The sequence below is a fragment of the Leptidea sinapis genome, chromosome 2 (genome assembly GCF_905404315.1).
Source record: "Leptidea sinapis chromosome 2, ilLepSina1.1, whole genome shotgun sequence".
NCBI classification, from domain to species: domain Eukaryota; kingdom Metazoa; phylum Arthropoda; class Insecta; order Lepidoptera; family Pieridae; genus Leptidea; species Leptidea sinapis.
In genome coordinates, this window is record NC_066266.1 from 690,664 (window position 1) to 706,220 (window position 15,557).

The 15,557-nt window shown below is 33.8% G+C and overlaps 1 protein-coding gene and 1 long non-coding RNA gene across 4 annotated transcripts in view; one reads left to right on the forward strand and one right to left on the reverse strand.

Moving 5' to 3' along the window:
- Positions 1-4,580: 4,580 nt before the first annotated feature.
- LOC126972632 (uncharacterized) lies at positions 4,581-5,053 on the reverse strand. The gene is made up of 3 exons (XR_007731177.1): positions 4,942-5,053; positions 4,790-4,856; positions 4,581-4,714 (listed from the first exon to the last, which is right to left on the reverse strand). It is a non-coding gene; the product is annotated as an uncharacterized LOC126972632 (long non-coding RNA).
- Positions 5,054-10,981: 5,928 nt separating this feature from the next.
- The window catches only part of LOC126972143 (rho guanine nucleotide exchange factor 12), a 284,774-nt gene continuing 280,198 nt past the window's right edge, over positions 10,982-15,557 (forward strand). For all 3 annotated transcript variants that reach the window (XM_050818729.1, XM_050818747.1, XM_050818757.1), the window contains exon 1: positions 10,982-11,238. The gene's annotated coding sequence lies outside the window, so the exon portion shown is untranslated. The remainder of the gene's footprint in view (positions 11,239-15,557) is intronic.

Sequence of the window (15,557 nt, forward strand, 5' to 3'; positions counted from 1 at the left end):
TGAAGTGTTAACAGTGTTAAACACTGGCTTAACCAGTGAAGTTGATAGACAAAACATGTGGTTTTCTCAGTGCTATTTCCCTTTAAACTTGTAATGGAATGAAGTCTAGAAATAACAATATAAGAAGAGATGCAATCAAGTGGTATCTGATGGTGCAAGGTCAGAGCAATACGGCCGATGCTTTAACACCTCCAACGCAATTTTTAACTTTTGCTGAGTGACTAAAGATGTGTGTAATTTAGGACGCTCGTGATAAAAGACATAGATATCATAGAGGTCTTACTCATAGAAGAAGAAATTAGTGACTTTTGGTTACTATGACTACAAAGCAGTTATTACGTTGTCATGAGAATAAAAAGTTGTAATTAATTTATAAAATTGTTTTCTTATATTCAATAATGGTGAATGCACTGATTTGCTCATAGTCTACTGCTGATACTCTGCTCTATCTCAAATACCAGGTTATGGGCCCAGAAACGGGAATAAAAGAGAAAAAAGAGTAATCACGTGCACATAGAACAATTGAAAAGAGAAAACAACGATACATGGAGGATCCATGCAAAAGCTGTACTATTAAAAATTGGTCTTTGGAGCTATTTTACAAATAAAATTAAAAGACCAAAGCGAGAAGGTGATGCATTGAATGACTATATGGAAAAAGATGAGTTAGCATTAGCTAAGCTATTTCTCATAATATCACCGGGCGAAGCAAGCCTATTAAAAGAGTTGATATTAAAAAAGATGAAAGATGGTGATAATATTGTCAATCACTTGAATAAATTTATGGATATCGTCGATAAATTAGCAGATATGGACATACCAATTAATAAAGATCTTCTTAGTATTATGATGCTTTACAGCTTACCTCAATCTTTTGAAACTTTTAGAATTGCAATAAAATCCAGGGATGATCTACCAGATCCAGACATCTTGAAAATAGAGATAATTGAAGAAGCTGAGGCAAGAAAAAATATAGCTAGTACAAGTGAACAAAACTCTGAACAAGAGGCGCTGTATAGTCGACAACGTGGCAAAAATAAAAACTTTATTGTTAAATGTTTTAAAAGCAAAAAGAAAGGACACAAAGCTCATGAATGCTGGTCAAAAGTGGACCGAGTTAATAAAAATAATGCAACATAAAGCAGAGAGACATTCAGACGGTTTGTACTACGTTAAAGAAAACATAGAAGAGAAATCTAATTACTGCGAAGCAAGCAAAATACAGCAATGGCATAGAAAATTAGCACATCTAAATGAAGGACAAATGAGAATAGCACTTGATAAGAAAATTATGGAAGGCTTAAAATTCAATAAAAGTGACACAGTTAAAGACTGTGAAGTCTGTGCTAAAGGCAAAGTAACAAAACTACCGTTTAATGCACCTAATAATGAGTAACGTACAAATGAAAGATTAGAAATTGTGCATACTGATGTATGTAGTCCCATGAGGCAAACATCGAAAGGGGGTTCCAAATACTTCATCACATTTACAGATGATTATTCAAGATATACAAGAGTATATACTATGAAAACTGAGGATGAAACTCTATCAAAATTTAAGGAATTCAAAAATGAGGCTGAAAGATTTACCAAAAAGAAGATAGTATGCTTACAAAGTGACAATGGGACAGAATATATAAACAATAATTTTGACAAATATTTGAAGGAGAATGGCATCAAAAGGAGACTTTCCGCACCATACATGCCAGAACAGAATGGCTTAGCAGAAAGCAAAAAATAGGACATTGCTTGATAAAGCTAGATGTATGTTGATAGACTCCAATATGAAAGAAGTTTTTTGGGCTGAAGCTATTAATACAGCTAACTACTTGGCAAACCGTAGTCCTTGCACAAGTATTGATAACGCGACTCCATTTGAAAAATGGGTAAAGAGAGTTCCGTCTATAAGACATTTTCACATATTCGTAACTAAGGCGTTTACTTAAAAAAGGAAAGAAAAATGGAAAATTTGAAGCCAGACCCGACACCTGGAATTTTTGTAGGATATTCGGAAAATCACAAGGCATACCGGATTTTCAACCCAAAAACAGACCAGGCAATGATTAGCAGAGATGTCAAAATACTGGACAAAATGTTTTATGAAAACGAGATCAAAGGAGAACAAAAACAAGATGTAGTTAATAAAAAAGAAATAGAAATTATATTTTCTCCTGAAAAAGAAAGTGTAGAAGATAATAAAGATTTGAAAGAACATGAAATTGATGAAACTGAACAGGAATTGAACAATGATGAAATATTTGTTGACGCAAATACAGAAACAGATGAAATAGATCCGACTAGTTCTACTGATAAAAGACAGAGAAAACCACCAGCATGGCATCAATATTATGAGATGGTTGCTGAACAATCATTCCTCTGTGAAATAGACGAGAACATGGATGAATGGGAAGATGCAATAATAAGCGAGATTGAATCTCATCTTAAAAATAATACTATGAAAATTGTACACAGGAACGAAAGCAAAAATTTGATTGATAGTAAAATGATTTTAAAATATAAATATAATGCAATGGGAGAAATAGATAGACGAAAAGCACGACTTGTGGCGCGTGGGTTTAATCAGAAAGAAGGAATTGATTACACTGAAACATTTGCACCTGTTTCAAAAATGAGTACTCTTAGAATACTTATGCAATTGAAAATAAATTTAAGTTATCCCAACTAGACGTGTGTTCTGCATTTTTGAACGGCGATATAGATGAACAAATTTATATGAAGAAGCCGAAAAATCTGGATAAATATTTAAAATACATAATTACACATGGAAAAAACAAAGAGCTGATTAAAAAAGCAAAATAAATGCTTTTAGATATAAGTCAACTAAACAAAGCCATATATGGTTTGAAACAAGCAGGAAGACAATGGTTCTTAAAGTTATATGAGAAATTGTTGGAAATCGGATTTAAGAATTCTTCAGCGGATCCTTGCTTGTATACATTAGAAAAAAGAGGAGAAAAGCTGATTGCAAACATTTATGTGGATGACTTAATACTAGCATATAAATCAGAAATGTTGTTACGAGAAGTCAAAACAAAACTGCAAAAAGTTTTTGAGAGTTACGAGATATGGGTTCACTCCATCATTGCCTGGGCATACAATTCCCCATGTAGGGGGAGAAATAACATTATCACAGGAGAATTATATTGAAAATTTAATAAATAAGTTCGACATGGCAGAATGTAAGCCAGTGTCAACGCCCATGGAGACTGGTCTGAAACTGGAGAAGGGTAATGGACTCAGAGATGGAGAATATACCATACAAAATGTTAATTGGATCTCTAATGTACCTCGCTGTAGCCACAAGACCAGATATAATGTTTGCTGTTAGTTATTTGAGCCAATATAATACATGTTTTGATAATACACATTGGCAAGCTGCAAAAAGGGTGATTCGTTATTTAAAAGGAACGAAGAATGTAACCATCAGATATAAACAATCAGGAATGGCACTAACAGGCATGGCTGACGCTGACTGGGCGGCATGTACGGTTGACCGTCGTTCATATACCGGTTATATTTTTAAGTATGGTGGTGGCCTTATCAGTTATGCAACAAAGAAACAAAGAACAGTGGCTTTGTCAACAGCAGAAGCCGAATATATGGCGATGACAGAAGCAACGAAGGAAGCTTTACACTTGAAATATCTGTTGGAAGATATTGGAGTTTTTCAACAAACTTTACGATCTATAATGATAATTTGGCTGCACAGATGTTAGCAAACAATCAAATGACTGGTAAGAGATTGAAACATATCAGTATAAAGGAACATTTGATACAAGATAGTGTCCAGAAGAAATTAGTGACCATCCGTTACAAGGACACAGAACATATGGAGGCAGACCTTTTTACAAAGGCATTACCAAGATTAAAGCTTCTAAAGATGATAGGCGTGACTCAGACCTGAAGGTCATCGTGAGGGGGAGTATCATAGAGGTCTTACCCATAAAAGAAGAAATTAGTGACTTTTGGTTACTATGACTACAAAGCAGTTATTACGTTGTCATGAGAATAAAAAGTTGGAGTTAATTTATAAAATTGTTTTCTTATATTAAATAATGGTGAATGCACTGATTTGCTCATAGTCTACTGCTGATACTCTGCTCTATCTTATATAACAAGACCATATTATCTTTTCTATTGATCAATTACAGCCGCTTTCTATCAACTTCTTGCTTTACACTTATCAGATTTTAGTAGTAGAGATCCGAATTGATGCTTTTTCCCGGCGGTAAAAGCTTACAATACAATACCAACCATTATTGATTTAGCTTCATAGCATCACCTTAATATTGCGAGTTAACCCGCGGTGCTTCGGAGATTTTCGTGATCATCGTGATCTTCATTTGAACTTTTTGTTTTTAAAGTTTATTCTAGCTAACTCTAAAAACGAAAACAATCCTAATCGAATGGCAATTTTCTGAATTTACTTTAGAAAAGTTGCTTTAGTAGACCATGATGATGAAAACCGCGTACCTGCGTTTGCTTACAATAAAACATCAGTGAATTAAAACAGTAAAACATACATTCGTAACCATTCCAAATTGATAGAAAAAATAATTGAATGATTTTATTAGTCACCAATACCAATTAGTATTTAGACCTAATAGCCGTTTTTTTGACAAAATTTTGCTGACAACTTTACTGAAAACATGGCTTGCGTCTTTTGCAACAGTCAATAAATCCGAAGAATATCCTTAAATAGAATTTTTCTATTATTTATTATTATTACTAGATATATAGATAATATTATTATATAAGCATATACAACCTTTGCTATTATTATTGATATCGCCATCTTCTGGGAATGACTCGTTAAATTCGGATTGCACATGAATCTATATAAAAAATAACAATAAATAATATTAACTTCATATTATCATGACACAACAAAATGAGGATTTTAATAAAATGTATAATTACCATGTTATTAAAGACAATTACTATTATGCTGAAATAACAAACAGGACTTGAAAACATTGTAATTTGGTAGTTATAATTTAAGTGTTATTTGCTTATTTATACGTCATTTCACATGTTTAGATCAAAGAGTATATTATTAAATAACTTAAAATCATACAAGTTATTAAGTGTTTTAGTCTTTGGTGTAAGGTCACTGACTTCAATGAATATACCACGTGGTGTATTCATAGAGGTCAGTGTGTAAGGTGCATAATTTTGATATTATTTGCCACATACCTTAGAATATTAACGCTACAGAAATAGCGTCGGTAACTTCATAACAAATAGAAAGGACAATCGAAATACAACTAAGGCTGAGATAGAACGGGGCAGAGCTATTGATCTGGCATCGTTATCGCGTAACCCATTTTATTTGTTGCGCCCAATGTCATCTTTGGGATAAATAAACAATGATCTGTCATGTCACGTTTTCATATGACGTTGGCAAGCTTGTGAATAGAATTTTTGTGATTTTGTTGTTTTGAAACACATTCGGTGTGAAATACGGATGCCTTTCAACTTATAAACGTAAGGCCATGGTTGGGTGTTATGTGACTAGTTGCTCAAACCGTAGTGAATGTAAAAATCCAGGAGTTAGCTTCCACACGTAAGTATTCCTTTTCACCTAACCTATCGTTGTCTTGTAACCCATAACACAGGCTGTATGCTTAATTTGGGGCAAGATAATTTGTGTAAAGGTGTGTCAATATTAGTATTATTACTACCTAACGTTTCGAATACAATTTTTAACAAGCGCGTATCAAGTAAATTTTATATGAAATATTCTTTCCAAAAGTATTGATCAATAGTCACCTATTTGCAGTAAAATTGTCGTAATCAACAATCAGTAATCACGACCAAAATGTTGCCATAACATAGATATAGCTTAACCCAAGTTGTGGGGTACTGATTTATTTTAAACCTTATTTTATTAAAATAATATACAACAGGTATTTATTATTAGTATCAATAATTTACACCGGTATACTTGTATGACAAAGACCAAATAGTGTGGAAAAAAATGGAGGAGGCCTTCACCCAAAGAGGGGCCCATACTACTAATTAAACATTTATTATTAAGAAATAGAAAAAAAAATACTAACATAAAACTATTCTCTTTTTAAATTCTTATAATATTAGTCTTAAGTTAAGTTTACTAACAATAATTATAAGTTTGTTTTAATTTTTAAATTTAGCTTAACTTAATTATGTAATTTAGTATGGGAATAAAAGGCTTTTTTATTTTTATTTTATTATACTTGTATGGAGTAAGGAAATTAGAACGATATTTGTACGTTTTCCTGTGATTGATAATAAAACAAGGAACATAATGTAAGGATGTTGGACAATGTGTAGTAAAATAATATACAAAGAAATCTTTTTCAGATTTCCATTAGATCAAATACTAAAAAAACAATGGATAAAAGCAACAAGACGAAGCGATTTATGGAAAATTAAGTGAAGTAGGCGTTACTTTGCGGAAATCCAAATGATTTTTAGTTTTTCATATAAGACAGGGCTGTTTTAATGAAACCAACGAAGTCAGGAAAATACAAAAGACAATTAAAAAGAGATTTGCGAAGAGCCCAAAAATAGATAGAACGTTGCGTCATGGTGCAATGCAGCAACGAACGTAAGCGCATTGTAAAATGATTACAGTTACTTAGAAATTCTGCTACAGATAAGAAGTAAAGTAAGTAAGCCCTTCAGGGGTTCCATTGGTCATCATTTTCAACCACGACTATTACTTGAGCATAAAGTTAATTTGCCCCTAAAAATTGAGGATTTCTGTTACTTTATGCTGGATCCCATAATAATTAGAACTTAATCAATCTCTCGTCAAACCACCCTTGAAGCATATATATATATGCTTCTATATATATATATATATCCTTTCAAATAAAAAAAAACATCAAAATTGGTTGGCGTACACATACTAAATTCAATTTTAAGACTTATATGGTTTTGTCGTGGATTCCATTGTCAGAACTAGACCCAATTAAAAAAAAAATTAACAAATAAACAACCGACTTCAAAAACACTATTCCAAAACAATAGATATAATGTTATGCACTAAAAAGTATTAAAATAATTGCGTATTTTTATACAATCTAATCTATTTGGTTTTTTATCTTTTTTTGATTTTTAGTGAATTTGAAGTACACTAATTAATAATGTTTATAAATATGTGTAGATATACTAAATTTTTCAATGCAGTAATGAACGTAAGCGCTTAATTTAAGAGTTCCGTTACTTTGCCATGGATTCCGTAATCAGAACCTAACCAAACTCTCACCAAACTATCTTTAAAGTATATACTTTCCAATAAAAAAAGAATCGGTTGGCGCGATATTGAGTTATTCGTAAATTTATCATCCACTTTGATATACGTATGTATAGCAAATTTAAGACTTTTATGGTTTTCTTATGGATGCCACTGTCAGATCTTGACCAAATTAAAATGGGACCATACGGGAAGCTCCAGCTTTCAAATAAAAAAGGAATTATCAAAATCGGTTCATCCAGTCGAAAGTTTTGAGCTAACAAACTTAAAAAAAAATACTGACGAATTGAGAACTTCCTCCTTTTTTGAAGTCAGTTAAAAATGGGACTGGACCACACAGGAAGCACCAGCTTTCAAATAAAAAAATAGGAAAAGGGTCATCCCGGCGAAAGTTCTGAGGTAACAAACATGAAAAGAAATACCGTGAAATTGAGAACCTCTTCCTTTATGAAGTCTGTTAAAAATGCAGTTATTTTTATATGGAAAAAGAGACAAACAAACAAATGAGCGTACATGTCATGTGGTCACTGCCGCATACATTCTCTTGCAACACCAAAGGAATTACAGGTGCGTTGCTGGCCTCTAAGGAAGGTCTTCGCGCTTTTTTTGAAAGTACCCATGTCCTATGGTCCCAGAAACATTGCACAAGGAAGCTCATTTCACAGCTTTGTAGCACGTGGATGAAAGCTCCTCAAAAAGCACACAGTGGAAGACCGTCACACATCCAGATGGTGGGGATGATATCCTAATTTGAGGCATGTCGTGCGAAGGTGGGATTCGGTGGCAGGAATCAGGTAAAACAGCTGTTCGGAACACTCCCCGTGATAAATGCGGTAAAAGACGCACAATGAAGCGACATCTCTACGCAACCCCAAGTGACCCAGCCGTTCATAGAGCACTGGGTCCTTGACAATTCGAGCACTGTGTTGCACGCGGTCAAATGGATCTACCTGATACTGAGATGCGCTAGACTAGAGGTTACAGCAACTCTCCATATGTGGCCGGATCTGCGCTCATCGTATAGTATCATCTGGGCGACTTGTTGGTGCGTGTGATGATGTACTGGTATGGAGTCGATGCGCAGGCTTCGGTCACCTGCTCGCAGACCAGCCCGCCAGGCCGCGCCGTGTTCTTTACTTATTGCACGTACACATGGTTGTCACCTGCAAATATAAACATTTAACAACTATTATATTGAACATGCTAAATCGATAAAATTAGAAGTAGGTATTAAAATGAAGATTAGAACTTTTAAAAGGATAAAATAAAATCTCATTATTTTTTATCTCCGCAGGGTTCAGTGATTGGCCCTACTCTTTATAACATATATACTAGTGACCTGCCCACATCAGATAATGTGACTGCCGCTACTTATGCGGATGACATCGCCTACCTTTCCTCCCAGGAATCAGCTGAATCAGCCAGTTACCAGCTGCAGCAGGTTCTTAATCGCATATTCCAGTGGTTAGCAAAATGGCGCATTAAAGCCAGCGCCCAAAAATCCCATCACATCACCTTTAGCTTGAGAAGAGGAATCTGCCCTCCAGTACAACTAGGCAATGATGTCTTGCCACACTGTGATTGTATTAAGTACCTAGGGTTCCACCTGGACCGACGTCTCACTTGGAAGTCCCATATAATACATAAACGAAATGAAGTCCCATATAATACAGAAACAAATTACTTCTATACAATGCAGTCGTCAAGCCTATTTGGACCTATGGCATTCAACTATGTGGAACTGCCAGTGACAGCAACATAATATGTCTTCAAAGAGCACAAAACGGTATCTTGCGGACAGTAGTAAATGCACCCTGGTTTGCTCGCAACGACGAGACATAAATATGGCTACTAAACTGCTCGAGTCCTCTCAAGCCATGAGAAGACTAAAACGAAAGCAAGTCTCATTAGAATAAAGACTGGTTGAGGCGATGGCCTCCAAAACCCAAATCGTTTAACCAAACTCTACGGAACTGATTACAGTCGTTACCGACTGATGGCGGTTAATAATAATAAAAAAAAATATCTCCATGTTTCGCGTATAACAACCATGAGAGGTCAAGGACAAATGATGCTTAAGGAGTCAAGAGTGTAATTGTTTATTTTTTTTATGGAATAGGAGGACAAACGAGCGTACGGGTCACCTGGTCTTAAGTGATCACCGCCGCCCACATTCTCTTGCAACACCAGAGGAATCACAAGAGCGTTGCGGGCCTTTAAGGAAGGTGTATGCGGTTTTTTTTAAGGTACCCATGTCGTCCATCACATCACACATCCAGATGGTGGGGGTGATATTATAACTTGTGGCGTGTCGTGCGAAGGTGGAATTCAGCGGCAGGAATCAGGTAAAACAGCTCGTCGGAACACTCCCCGTGATAAATGCGGTAGAAGACAAAGAATGAAGCGACGTCTCTACGCAACGCCAAGTTATTTCGAGACCCAGTATTCCGATACTAGGCGAGGCTTTAAGGGAAGTGTTGTTGAACAGTGGTGCTACGAAAAATGGGATTTTTTTTTAGTGGTTAACGCGCAAACTTGAGTCTTCTGTGGGTTAAATTGGACTAGATTTCGTTTACCACATTCCACGATCTTCTCGATCGAGGACCCGATAGAAGGCACAAGTTTCTCCCAGCACTGGTCGACGATTTCCCGAAAGAGTCCTGCATGGCCCGTGTACACGGCATCTCCAGTCATCTCATCTGCATAGCAATGTATGTTGGAGGTGTCCAACAATTATCATTGATATGCAGATGAAACAGTGTCGGACATAGCACATAGCCTCCCTAGGCTCTCTCCAGCGTTCACGGGCTTCGGGTTCGAGCAATAACCATCGAGAACGACTTGTATGCTCCACCCAGTGAGGAAGCTGGAGTTCCACTTGCATAAGCTCTCGCCAGGCTGTCCTCGTCAAAATTTGTGAATTCCATATGAAGACTACCTCGTGAAAGCTGAGAAGGACAAGTTCAGCAAGCACTTGCGGTCTGCGGCCCTGCCACCGATAGCTCTGTCCTTGTGTATGACGCCGCGGCACTCCAACCTTATGATATTTTGTTTTTTTATCTATCTATTAATATAATACATAGATTTTATACATATTTCAAAAACTCAGATTTATGAAAGAAAATAAACACATGTGAATAGAAATAACAAATAACACAATATATTTCCTGATCATTAGTAGAGTTCTGACTGTAGTATATTTTAATAGGCTAAGTGATTTTATGAATTTATATTGTTATTATGTTTAATTCATTTAGATTTCCGAACGTCTGTTGAGTATGTGACATTATAATATCGATTTAATTCCGTGAGGGCTAATTTTAATCATAATAATAATATGAAAACACCTAAGACTACTCCTGTCTAAACTATTGCTATCTAAAAGGGGCACGCCATGACTACTTCTATAGTGTCAATATTATAAGGGTTACGTGAAAGAGATGCAAGATCAATGGCTTTGTCCCGTTCCATCTCAGTCAAGTTGTATATCTCTTGTCCTTTCTATTTGTAATGAAGTTACAATAATAATTACTTCTGTAGAGTTATTATTGTAAGACTCTCGCTAACAAGTCACGGGTGACAGTTTAAAAAATGTTGCTCGTAAGAAAAATAAATCTCGTTTATAATGTAGGTAGAAATTATGTAGAAATCTGTAGAAATATTCGCCAATCACAGACCTGAATCATACATCATTTTTAAAAATCAAAATGGCTGAAACTCAGTTGAGAGTGAACTGTTATGAACATAGTGTTGTGGGTCCCGTGAAATATTGTTAATTTTAAGTTACTTTATTTTCAATTTATGTGATTTCAACGTAAATCGTTTAATGTTTTAGAGTTATAAGTGATTGAAAGTTGTTGAGCATACGTGAAAACAGTGTGTTAACAAATAAAAAGTTACAAAGTTTTGTTAGTTGTGCTGTACGGAGAACATATTATTTACGGGGCCTTTGGTTTTATGTTTACTTCGTCACTGTGAGTAATAAATATTTAGTAGTTTATTTTATTTAATATAAGATACAGAAAATTATTTCATGTTATTTTGGTGTGTATACTTTCTCAAAAGTTTTGACACCTTGTCGTAATAATTTTGAGTTGTTTCGTTAGGGGTATCGAGAAAGTTGGGTCCGAGGACTGAGTTATTTAAAAAGGTGTAGTTGTGCCGTCTTATTATGTTTTATATTATAATATGTGCCGTTATTGTTTTGAATTTTACAAATCACATCGCGAGAACGGAGGTCATATTCTAACTAATTAAAATAATATCGTGATCTAAGATGCGTAGGTTGAGAGTAACCGTGACATCATTTTTATAAAGATATTATTTATTTCCTATGCATTGTTAAGATTACAACTGGCGACTTCAAGTCTGCTATCAGCCACATAAATAATTTGAATTTATAGCTCCTCTTATCATTGTTGTGTGTAAGTAGATTAGGTCAGTATTTGTGTTCAAGATGAACACCCAACAGATTGACTAATAGTTTTGTGTTTACATCTGATTTCACAACAATCTGAAACTACCAGCAAAACTTTGTGTGAATCTTGTAAGACATTAAACTACCGGCTGTAGTTGATTTAATTTAAATTGTTTCTTAACATTATAACTGTTCATTTATCTATAATTAAACTATTTATAGAAACAAATATGTTCATTGCCAACAATTGTTCCATTAATAATAGTATTGCTGCGTATTTTAAAGACATCATTCAATATGAGCCATAAGTTTTAGTAAGTATAGTAACAGCCATCTAGGTCCTCATTTGAAGAGGGTCATGTAAAAGTATGAAAAGATGTTGGAAATAATATTTTTTTGCAATAAATTATACAATATTGGTATGGAAATATTGAGGGAAAAGCTTATGGTACAATTTGCAAATGTATTGGAAAGGTGAAAAAGAGAGATTGCAATAGTTGATATGTGTGGAAGATGCCCGATCCTGAGAATGTTTCAGTGTGTAGTAAAAAATTTGGTTTGTAATCTCAGTCTACCACTCTTGGAGACAGGTGTTATGTAACATGTGTTAAATCATCTAGAAGTAGGTTTATATATACATTATTGTATCTAGGTCATTGGTAGCACATTGATATGCAAATATTGTTGCACAACTATCCATTTTAAAATTTCTATTACATATCCTTCACCTTATAAAACCTAAGACTCATTTATAAAATTAGCCAACCATTGCTGTTAGACTAATTAAAATACCTATGTATTGGTTCTATTTTATCCACACAACTGATTGCATATATATATCTGCAATATTATATGTATATAAATTCAAATAGTTTAATTCAAAATAGGATGTGAAATCATTTATTGAAAGTCAAAAAAACTACCACCCATTCCAAAGTGAATGCCTCAGGCCTGAGAAGAATGGGCGCAACAAACTCAGCTGGCTTTTTTTTTTCATCAAAAATATGTTTTACAATTAAAGTAACATTGTACAATTAAACTTATTATTTAATAGCCTGAGGGTGGTCGCTCCATTCCCAATGTGTGGTATCATAAAAAGTCATTTAACAATAGTCAATAGTAACCTTTACCACACAAATGTTTTTTAACAATTCTTTTGAATAACGTAACACCTTTTTTTTGAACATTTTCTGGGATCTTGTTGTAATTAGGTTGTAAATTAATTGGGTTGTAAAGGCATATACATCGCCCCACAAATGACTTACTAACTCGACTTAGCCGAGTAGTAGGCATCATCAGTTTATGTCTGTTCCTGGTGTTAACATTATGGTTATGACAGTTTCTGGCAAATTCACTTATGTGCCTATGAACATACATTACATTATCAAGAATATATAAAAAAGTTATCCACATGTGGAACATTAAAAATTTTTTTTTCATATTTCTTATCTCTAGACGATAAACACAAGTAAATCTATATATTATCAAGTGTTTCTTTTCATTCATTAATAAAGTTTTTGTTGGTGTTCATTTTTTCTTGACATTGTTATAAACTCTATAAAATATGAGTTACACTCACATGCAAGCTTTTAGAAAGCTGTCGCTAACATTTTTTTTTATTAATTGTTTCTGCAATTGGTCACCAAGACCATAATCGGAATTTTTGAAGGGATTATGACTTTAGAGTGGAGCGGCCAATGCCACGCCTGCTCCTTATAATATGTGGTCATGTTTCAGTCTCTTAACCACTGGCATTTGTAGCATCTCTGTAATTAAAACATTAGAGTGTTGTTCAAGACGGTATGTGCTCCAGAGTGAAGATATTTTTTTGTAAACTGATAAGAATAAAACAAACACTAAATGTTGCAGGGAGTTTACTGCCATTAATTAGTGAAGGCAACATTCAAATCTGTGCAACTGTTTTTAGATTAGAGTGCACAAACAAACAGACAAAAGTTATGAAAACTATATTATTCACCTCACAAAGTAGTAAATTAATGAATATGTTTCATTTAAAAATAAAATTGAATGTATAAGTTTGACATGATTACAATTTTATTTTATGTTTAGGTTAAGTGGAAGTTTAGAATTACCGAGAAATAATAATCAGATCTCTATTATGACTTTTCAGAAATATTCCATGCATAAAGCGTTTTTAGAAGCTAAATTTAGTACTTGCAGCGAGTATGCTATCACACACAGGGAATTCTTGCGAAGGAAGCTATTCATAGAGAGTTAAAAGATGTATAAGTTGACATAGACACATAGGGAACTCTCAATGTGAGTGTCAAATCGCAGCTAAAATTCCCTGTGTGTGTCTGAGACTTAAGACTTTCGTTTATTGATCTGTAGTTAAGTAACATAGACTGTTATTATATATTAAAATGTTATATTTTATTAATATAATAGTATTTAACGCCTCTGTATAAGGATAATAGATCCATAAAACAAAATGAAGCATGAATTAATTTTTAATTGCTATTACCAATTCAAAAATAGTTTTCTCTTAATGACTGTCTAGGTCCTAAGTAAAAAAATTAAGTCTTAACTTAGGACACAAAAGCAGGCATCACAAAAATCATGTTAAACATGATTACATTGCATTTTAAAGTGAACTAAGCATGCCATGTTTATTACATAAATTAGACATTGTATTTTTTTAATTGAAATTAGAAATACAATATATACCTAATATATATAAGAAAGAAAGTGGTAAAGTACTTGGAGACAATAACATTTCATAATTCAAATTCAAATATAAATACAAAAAGATTACAAACTATAATATCAAAACCTGCATCACACTTTTTTAAAATGAAATAATTAGGAACCACTGTGGACATATCAACTCACCAAATGAAGTAGATGATGAATAACAGTAAAAGAAAAAATATATAAAGGTAAACAAAATTGTTAAACCTAATTTAATGTTTTGTCTAACGTTATCTTGCTATATTAGTTCAAATTATATTTAAACTTTTTATATCTGATAAATACCTGGGTATATGTATTTATTGCACCCATTACAGCAAAACAATTTCTGTTATGGAATATATAATTGGCCTTACAAATAAACTTGGTATAAAGTTAAACCTGAGAATAAACTAAGAATATGCAAAACTCTCAATAAATCACTGAGAACACTGTCAATGCAATGATAAGTGAGTTTTGCGAATGCCAAGCAGGCTTGCAAATAAACGTGGAAAACATAATATGTCGGAATAAACCAATCATAAGTAATTTGTAAACAATTTGCATATTCTTTTATTTATTCTCAGATATAACTTTATACCAACTTTATTTGTAATGCCGTATTATAAATCGTATACAATAGTCGGGTACATACCGAGTGCTCTTGTAATCGGATTCGGTACTCAACGGAGCCCTATTGTTGACAGCTGAGTACTCGGTGAGCGGTAATGCTTTCGTGCCCGAGTGAAAGCTGTAGTTATCTCACGCAGCGCAATATGTGCGGATCTTGGTTTGTGTACGCTTTTGTGGATTGTTGTAGTTATTCATTATTAGTATTATTAGACGACCTGTATAGCCGAGTGGTTAGCGATCCTACCTACTAAGCTAGAGGTCCTGGGTTCGAATCCCCGTAGGTGCAAGCATTTATATGATGAATATTGATGATTGTTTCCGAGTCATGGATGTTTATATGTATTTATGTATGTTTAAGTAAGTATATTGTATTAAATATATAGTTCTCTTGTAACCCATAACACAGGCTATATGCTTAATTTTCGGCAAGATAATTTGTGTAAAATTGTGTCAATATTATTATTGTTATTCAAATTCAAATATTTTAATTCAAAATAGGATACGATATCACTTATTTAAACTCAAAAACTACCACCCATTCGAAAATATATG